At 39.8% G+C, this 9,323-nt stretch overlaps 1 pseudogene; it reads left to right on the forward strand.

The window, feature by feature from the left end:
* Positions 1-6,894: 6,894 nt before the first annotated feature.
* Positions 6,895-9,323, forward strand: part of LOC130220419 (globoside alpha-1,3-N-acetylgalactosaminyltransferase 1-like) — a 6,868-nt pseudogene continuing 4,439 nt past the window's right edge.

A 9,323-nucleotide genomic window follows, 5' to 3' on the forward strand; every position in this document is an offset into this window, starting at 1 on the left:
TGGTTGTTTTCCCTGAACTAGTTCTGTCAGTTCATTTTGGTATGTACATAAAACAAGACTGGTTCGTCCTCACAGAATAATTTAATAGTTAATCGCTTTGGACAAATGTGTCTGCTAAATGACTATGTAAATGATTTGCAGTAATCCCGAATGATAAAATTATACATGTTCAACACATTCAAATCAGGTCAGTAATCATAACTTCAGGTGTTATCATAATATAAATCATGATGAAACGTTTTCATTAAAGTTTTAAAACAAAAAATGCACCCAAGTACAGGCGCTCATGTGCAAAAGTGGTTGTCATGCATATTTTGGATATAAAATAAATTTCTGTTTACAGAAACCATTATCAACTCATAAAGGCTTATGATTAAAGTACTATTTGCAAAATAACCAATAGTGAAGTCTGTCCACCCTGTTTGATGGAACATTTATGTTAATATTGTTTAATAAACTGGCAAAATATTTAACTCAAAAGATGATTGAAATCTTGAATTATTGTTTAATGCCATTGCGTTTGATAATATAATTGTAATATGTTAATGTCCTGGTAGCATTTTCTATTTAGGTTTTACACATTCAGTCACAATTTTTATGTTTTAATTTTAAGGACTTATGTTGGCAGAACACTGAGTAAACATATTTGTTTTTTGAATTACAGAGACTACTGCTCCCTGTATAGGACATGAATGCAGAAGCAATGGAAATTGTGTTGTGTTGGTGGACCCAAATGTGTTTTCTGCAGAGATTTTAAATTTTAGAGCAGTCAGTTAAGAGCTTGGGATTTTAATATTTAGCCCACAATACAATGTCACTTCTGATAGACTTAGATAAACTGTTTACTGCTGAAGTTTTTAAAACAGCTGTGATTTATTCTGCAGGCTTTTATACAATCAGCCCAGCGTAGTGAGGTTAAAACATGCAGTAATACATATTTTGGGAAAGCGTGTCTATCCGGAAGGGGAAGGACATCGCGGAGGCCATCTGCTGCCCAGATAGGGAGACCTGGTGGCAGAAAGACATATGGATTAACCCTGTCAAGGGGGATTACACATACAAAAAAGGTTTCGCGGGGAGTATAGTGGAACTTTTATTATGTAATCACTATATAATCTGCCACTATTAAAATATAGATTACTATTAAAATATACTGTTAAAACTTATAGAAAGACCTATATTCAAGTGATGCAGAAGAGACATACAAACATGCAGGGCCTTATAATTGAGGGCCTTACAATTGAAGCACAGCAGGTCATGTGCCAAAGTAAGAACATTATGACAGAGCGCATGCAATACATTTAGACAATGTATATGTTGAACAAGACAAAAACAACCCTCGCCAAAATAGCATACATAAGGAGAATCATTTAGAAAGTATGGAAACAACATGATCATATGCAAACACATGATTGTAAGCACATGCTATGTGACCTTTAAGATATGTAAAAACAGAAAAACATACAGCCATTAATTAAAAAGCTAGGATCCTATTGGAGCCGGGAATAGGGTGATGTTAAATCATATCTCATGATACCTATGGATAAGAAACTATATAAACTGTGGGTTTTTGGACATTGAGTGGGAGAGAGCTCGATCGACCATCTCTGCTGTAACAATAAACTGCTTCAACTTGAGAACTTCGAAGACCTCAGCCTCTTTTTTGAAACCTAGAAGATGTTTGTCGAGATCCAGCGCAACTTTCCACTACAGGAGGAAGGACACATGTCTGCTTGGAGGGGGGAACTACTGTATACAAGGTATTACGTACCTGCGAATAGGTCCCATATATCCACTGGTGAAACAGCAAATAACTGGCCTCATTTAGAGCATCTGGCAGATGAAATGGCTCCTGCACTTAATTGTGAAATAGGCTTGTTAATAGGCTATAATTGTCCTCAAGCTGCGGTCACACTTGACTTTTCTTCACATAGACTTCCATTCATACGCACGCGAATGCGTCAGACCGGAAACGCAGGGTCATGCGTCAAGTTTCGCATGTCGCTGTGGTGCAAAGTTCAAGCTTGGCGAACTCTGACCTGCGAAATCGCATCACTTGACTGCGTGAGACCAACCGAGGATTAAAACAGGACCTCTCTGGACAGAAATTTAAAATATGGAGCAATCGCTGGCTTTTTAAAATGTCTAATTATGTTGTTTAATCCCGCCCCTTTTCGCAGCGCCGTACGACAGAATTTTACACACACAAAGCCCAGTGTGACCGTAGCTTAAATCCCCAGAGAGGTTCTCAGAGGTAATAAAGATCAGCCTTTTGCTCAATTATCGGTGTTGGGCTGGACCATAATTGGATACAATCATTGACTACATTTACATGAACATCAGTAATTGAATTATTTGCCTTAATCTCATTAAGACAATAATAAGATTAAGGCATTTACATGAGTTGCTTTTTGAATGTTCCTTTCATAATCCCGTTTTACATGTTATAGCACATAATTTGATTAACGTCATTGCGTCACCACGCTATCTGCATTTCCTTCCGGAGTTTAATGTAATTTTGGGTGTTTGTGTTTCATTTTTACTTTGTCGACTTTAACTGCAGTTTGGCACTTTCACTTTCATTCGGGAATATTTCATGCATGCCCCCGTGACAAACAAGATGTTGGAAGCAACTATGAACTGCTGGAAGAGTGTTGTTTTAACCCTCCTGTCGTGTTCACATCCTGCCCCTTACTTTAGTGTTCCCGGTCAAAATTGACCGGTCTGTTTTAACTGCTTTTATATTAGCACAAAAATCCTTTTTCTCCACCAAATTTTTATTCAACATTCTTTAGCTGTGAACAATGTCTCAATGAAGTGTTAAGCATGTATTTACAGAATTAGACATAAAATAACTGCAATAAAAATAAAAATAGGCCCTGAAAATATATTCCAAAATGAACAATAGATGACAGAAATCAAAATACTTTGTTTCTTTACTAATAGACAGCTAACTAAAATAACTATCACAGTGTCTGACCAAACAAATAGAAATTTTAATCCATCAGAATGATTTATCTACCAGCAAAGCACAAGCAAAATACTATCCTTTCCTGTGCTCTGAGTGATCGAATTTTCAGTCCTTCAAGTGTACTAATATAGGGAAGAGTGACTGAGTGTATATTCGGTGAGCATGGACACAGAACTAGCACTAGTTATACAGAACTAGAACTAGTTATTTATGAGCAAGATAATAACAGTCTAATATAATAAAATAATTGTAGCTAAGCTATGCTATAAGTGCTCCTGCTAGACTGGCTGAATAAAGATTGGCAGAAAGAAAGAAAGAAAGAAAGAAAGAAAGAAAGAAAGAAAGAAAGGGAACAAGATTCCTTCTCTGCGCTTCTTTCCAGAGAGAGAGAGAAATAAATAAACAAAATGAATAAAAGAAGAAAAGAAAGAAAGAAAGGCACATAGATGGATTCACTTAACAGAAACCTAGTCTGTGTGAAGATATGATACACTATTTTATCAGGAAGTTGATTCACGTTGGAGGGGTGGGTGGGTGGGTGAGTGAGTGAGTGAGTGAGTGGGTGAGTGGGTGGGTGAGTGGGTGAGTGGGTGGGTAAGTTAGGGTTGTGTGTGTGGGGATGTTTTCTGCCTGATGGATGAATATAGCCTGGATTCCCATTCATTTCCTATGGCGGTCACTTTTGACCGGGAAAACCACAGGTGTAACAAGGTTGATTAAAACACTCAAAATTCAATGAAAGAGATGATCATCATTTTTATATGTTCAAATGCATAGTATGGAGGATATCATGAGGCTTTGAGGCAATAAGATGTAAAACACAATATTTATGAGTGATTTAAGTTGTAAATCGGTCAGATTTGACCCGAACATTACAGAAAGGTTAATGGAAGTTCATACTGCACGCTGAATGGAAGAAAAAACCTCAGCATTTCACAATGCAGGTGTTTGTGGTCTGCACTGACTTGGTAGGTGCAAAGAGTGCCAAACAGCCGTGTGTGTGTGTGTGTGGACTATCCTGTCGCAAAATGCGGCGAAAAGTCCTACAGGATGGCAATAGTTAGATTAAGGTGTTTTCATGACTGTATTGCACTTCAATAATGCGACTAAAATCGGTATACTCCACAACGTTTCTCTTCAGTTCGATTATGACCTTTATCTGATTAAATTAATCAAAAATCGCTGTTTACATGGTAGACTCTTAATCAGAGTATTGTCTTAAATCGCATTATAATCGAATTTTTGGTGTCTATGTAAACGTACTCATTGTGTGGGTGACTATGAAGATGAGATTGGCACAGAATCATCACAAAACAAGTTTTACCAGCTGGCAAATCTTCTCGCAAGCTCAAATCAGAAGTCTGTTTTGGAAAAAAAAATCTAGGCAAGTTTGCGTTGTCTTTGATGGCTCTGCCAGACTTCAAAACACTTCCCTGAATGATAATTTGTTGACAGAACCTGTATGTTCCAGCAATTTTATGTTGCCCCATAGGATCATAACTACTTCAGGTTATTGTGCTGGGAAAAGGGCAAAAGTATGTTCATACCTCAGGACGGTCACCAAGTCTGGAGAGGTTCATTTCTCTCTTGCTATGGCCAGGGTAGCACCAGTAAAGGTGACAACAATTCCAAGATTGGAGCTTCACAAGAATTGGTCATCTTTTTAAAGAAGAACTTGAATTGTATCCACGAATACTACTGGACTGATTTCAAGGTTGTACTTTGCTATATTAATAATAATTCAAGATGCTTTCATGTCTTTATAGCCAACCAGATTCAGCAAATCAAGACCAGCAAACAGCCTAGTCAGTGGAGATACAGTATGTTGCTTCAGATCAGCATGCAGCTGACCATGCCTCTTGTGGGTTCTTTGTAAAGGAACTCATGGAATCGAGTTGGTTTATGAGTCTAAATTTCCTATGGCAAAGAAAACTCCCTAAGGAAGATATCAAAGTTAAGGAGATTGATGAGCGAGACCCAGAACTCAAAAGAATACAGGTTCTTACAACCGAGGCCAAGGAAGAGATTTCTTTGAACGTCTGGAATGGTTTTCAGATTGAAAGAGGTCAGTCAAGGCCATAGCTAGACTAAGAAGATGTGTGAATATTGTGAAAGGTTTGGTGGAAGGATCCAACAAAGACACAACACTTGAAGAAAGACAAGATTCTGAGCATTTAATAATTCAATAACAGTCAGAGGAAGTTTTCAGTGATGAAATTAAATCACTAAGACAAGGAAAGTCAATTCAAAAGGGTATTTTTGTATTTTGTATTTTTGTCGTTTTTCATGATGGATGTACACACTCTTACTGCCTATGACACACACACACTTCGGGAAATTGGGTCCCTCGTTGCACATCAAAGACCAAACTTTTAGTTCTTTAACAACGCTCTGTTTACAAACACAGCAACAGAGCCCTTTGTCTGGGTCACACAACCGAAGCAACGACAGAAACGCAGCCGGAAAAGAGGAAAGAGAGTCGGCGTCCTCGTCAGACTAAGACACCATTTTGACCTCTGCTCCCCACCATTCTGCTGGCTAACGTTCAGTCACTGGACAATAAACTTTGCGAGCTACGGGCGCGCATTTCCTTCCAACTGGAAACAAGAAACTGCTGCATTATCTGCCTCACAGAAACTTGGCTATCTGCGGAGGTAGCAGACACAGCTGCTGAACTTTCAAGGTTCTCCGTGCACCGCGCAAATAGAACGAAAGAACTCATATGGAAAAGCAAAGGAGGAGGTGTTTGTTTCTTTATTAACAACTTATGGTGTGATGAGAGAAACATACAGTCAGTTAGATCATTTTGTTCTTCTGATCTGGAATACCTTATGCTTCGGTGTCGACCATACTGGCTACCAAGGGAATTCACAGTGGATATCATTACGGCTATTTACATCCCCCCCTCAAGCCAACACATAGCAGGTGCTCAAGGAACTGTATGGAAGCATAAGTGAGCAGAAAACCCCACAGCCAGAGGCAGCATTTATTGTTACAGGGGACTTTAACAACACCAATCTCAGGAAAATTGCTCCAAAAAATATATTCAACATATCACCACAAGCATGCGTGGTGATCATATTTTGGACCATTGCTACTCTCCGTTCCAGGATGCCTACAAATCCCTCCCCCGCCCACCGTTTGGCAAATCAGATCACTCTTCTGTTCTGCTCTTGCCTGCTTACAGGCAGAAACTGAAATGGGAACCACCCACCCTCAGGACGTTTCAGAGCTGGTCAGACCAATCGGATTCCATACTTCATACTTTGATCACGTTGACTGGGAGATGTTCCGGGCAGCTTTTGATGACAACATCGAAGTGTACTCAATGTTACATCCTTCATCAGAAAATGTAAAGAAGACGTGGTCCCAACAAAAACTGTCCGTATCTACCCCAACCAAAAACCATGGATCAATGGCGAAGTTCGAACAGCCCTATCAGTGCGAACTTCCGCCTATAAATCTAGAAATGCTGAGAAACAAAAACAAGCAAACTACAGCATCAGAAAAACCATCAAAGCAGGTATAGGGTCAATTTAACACCAAAAACACAACGAGCAAGTGGCAGGGACTTAATTACATCATAGACTTTAAAAGTAACAAACCCGCCACTGTGAACATTGCTGCCTCTTTCCCGGACAAGCTCAACTCGTTCTATGCCCGCTTTGAAGACCAGGACAGCGTGCGTGCTCCTGCAGCCCATACAGAAACTAAAACCTCATGATTGAATGACTGGCGTCCGGTTGCACTATCTTCAGCAAGTGCTTTGAGAAGCTGATGAAAAACCACATCTGCTCGGTACTGCCCGCTCACACTGACCCTCTGCAATTTGCATACAGAAACAACCGCTCCACTGATGATGCAATTGCTTTCACCTTGCACACTGCTCTGTCTCACCTATAAAACAAAACACATATGTGAAAATGCTGTTTGTGGACTACAGCTCAGCATTCAACACCATAGTGCCTGCCAAGCTGGTGGTGAAGCTCCAGGCCTACACAGCTCTCTCTGCACCTGGATCCTGGACTTCCTGTCAAGCAGACACCAGGTGGTCAGAATTGTTAGAAAGCACTCTTATTAGAATGTTTTTTCATTTGGTTTTGTATATGGTATATGTTTTGGTTTCCATCTTAGTTAAATGCTGTTATTGAAGCAATGGTGCTTTGTGTTTTTGGGTGTGACCACTGCGGGGCGCTGTTGTTATACATATAGATATATTCAGTTGTGTTATGTTTCCTTGATGTGATGCAGATGTGAGGAAGTGAAAGTAAATGATTCTTTGCGTTCTGAGAGAAAAGAGTCTGAGTTTTCATTTAAAACCAACAGGTTATGGGCCCAGAACGCTACAGTGAAGGTGCTGAAAGGCTTATTGAAGATATTGAGCTATTGTAAGGAAAAAAGATGAGCTCAGAATCCAAGACAGTGGTGATTGTGCCGTTAAATGAATCAAACTCTCCTATGTGGAAAGTGCAATGTCGGATGGCATTGATAAGAGACGGACTATGGGACTTGGTAAATGGTAATGAAGGTGCTCCACGATCAGATCCAAATAAGTTAGCAAGTTACATGGCTAAAAGAGATCGTGCACTATCTACCATCGTATTGTCTATTGAACCGTTTTTGCTCTATTTAATTGGAGGGCCTGAAGATCCAACTGTCGTGTGGAAAAAGTTATTGGATCAGTTCCAAAAGAAAACATGGGCAAATAAGCTAGCACTGAGGCGAAAACTATATTCCTTACAATTAAAAGATGGGGACTCAGTTCAAGAGCACATTAAGGTCATGACAGAAACATTTGACGCACTGTCAGTTATGGGTGATCATATTGATGAGGAAGATCGTGTAGTGCACCTGCTCGCGAGTTTACCAGATTCGTTCAATGTGGTAGTTACAGCATTTGAGGCAAGTGTGGATGTACCTAAATTTATGTCTGCTGGTGCTGCTATTAATACGCAGATCTCGGTTATGCTGGTGCAGCCGTTAATGCACGGTTCAGGTAATCAAAAAGCCAGCTCGCCTACATGATGTTTAATTAAGGGTGGGTCGCAGGTGGATAAGTTCAATCATTGGTTATGCAGACCACTTTGCCTAAAATATCAAATAGTTCAAACGCTTTGATTAAACTAATGCGAAACTGTCCGATCAATGGATGTTTGTCATAAAGAGTGACAATATAGGCTGCTCTTTTAATTTTGATCATACAGTTAACAAAGATTCAATATTCGAAACTGAATATTCCATTTTTTTTATTTTTTATATTACGATTGTATTTAACAGACCAGTTTGTGTTTTGGCCGCGGCATATAGCGGACCCTGAGGCACATCGCTTCACCTGAAAGGTTATTAGTTATTCTTGTTTATTTTGTAAATAACTGACCGACAAAAACTAAGTTGTACAAAACAAAATTCGTTCAAAGAATATTTTTCTTCCGACGAAAATATATGAATTATTTTTGTGCGTCTCCATCCGCTACACAACTGTGCAGTGTTTGTATGTGTGAGGTGTTGTTGGCTGTGTAGGGAGATGGTCCAGGCTGTGTTGATGTGGTGTTGATGGCTGTGTAGGGAGATGGTCCGGGCAGGTGTGAGGTGTCTGGTCAGAGGTGTCAAATCTACAGTAGAACATATTCAGCTCGTTTGCAATATGTTTATTGCTTTCGATAGTGGGGGACGGTGTCTTGTAATTAGTGAAACCTTTTAAGCCTCTCCACACTGATGCAGGGTCGTTAGCTGAAAACTGGTTTTGCAGCTTTTTGCCATAGTTCTTCTTAGCCACACCAATCTCCTTTGTCAATGTGTTCCTGGCCTGATTGTACAAGATCCTGTCACCACTCCTGTAAGCATCCTCTTTGGCCTGATGAAGCTGTCTGAGTCATTGTTAAATGACAAGTCTATCATTGTTAAATGACAAGTAGGTCCTGGTAGGGATGCATAACTACTCACAGAAACTGATGTATGATGTTACAGTCTCTGTGAGCTTGTCCAGATCTGTGGCTGCAGCTTCAAAAACATTCTAGTCAGTGCATTCAAAACAGGCTTGTAGGACCTGCTCTGTGTCATTGGTCCATCTCTTGACAGTCCTTAATACTGGCTTAGTAGTTTTAAGTTTTTGCCTGTAAGTTGGTATAAGATGAACCAGGCAGTGATCAGAGAGTCCTAGAGCTGCTCTGGCGACAGAGCGATATGCATCCTTTATTGTGATGTAGCAATGGTCCAAAATGTTATTGCCTCTGGTGCGGCATATGTGCTGTTTGAATTTAGGCAGCTCATGTGTGAGTTTTGCCTGATTAAAGTCCCCAAGTATGATAAAAACAGAATCCGGGTGTTGTTGTTCTGTCTCTGTGATCAGATC

This window comes from Danio aesculapii, unplaced genomic scaffold, assembly GCF_903798145.1.
Source record: "Danio aesculapii unplaced genomic scaffold, fDanAes4.1, whole genome shotgun sequence".
NCBI classification, from domain to species: Eukaryota; Metazoa; Chordata; class Actinopteri; order Cypriniformes; family Danionidae; genus Danio; species Danio aesculapii.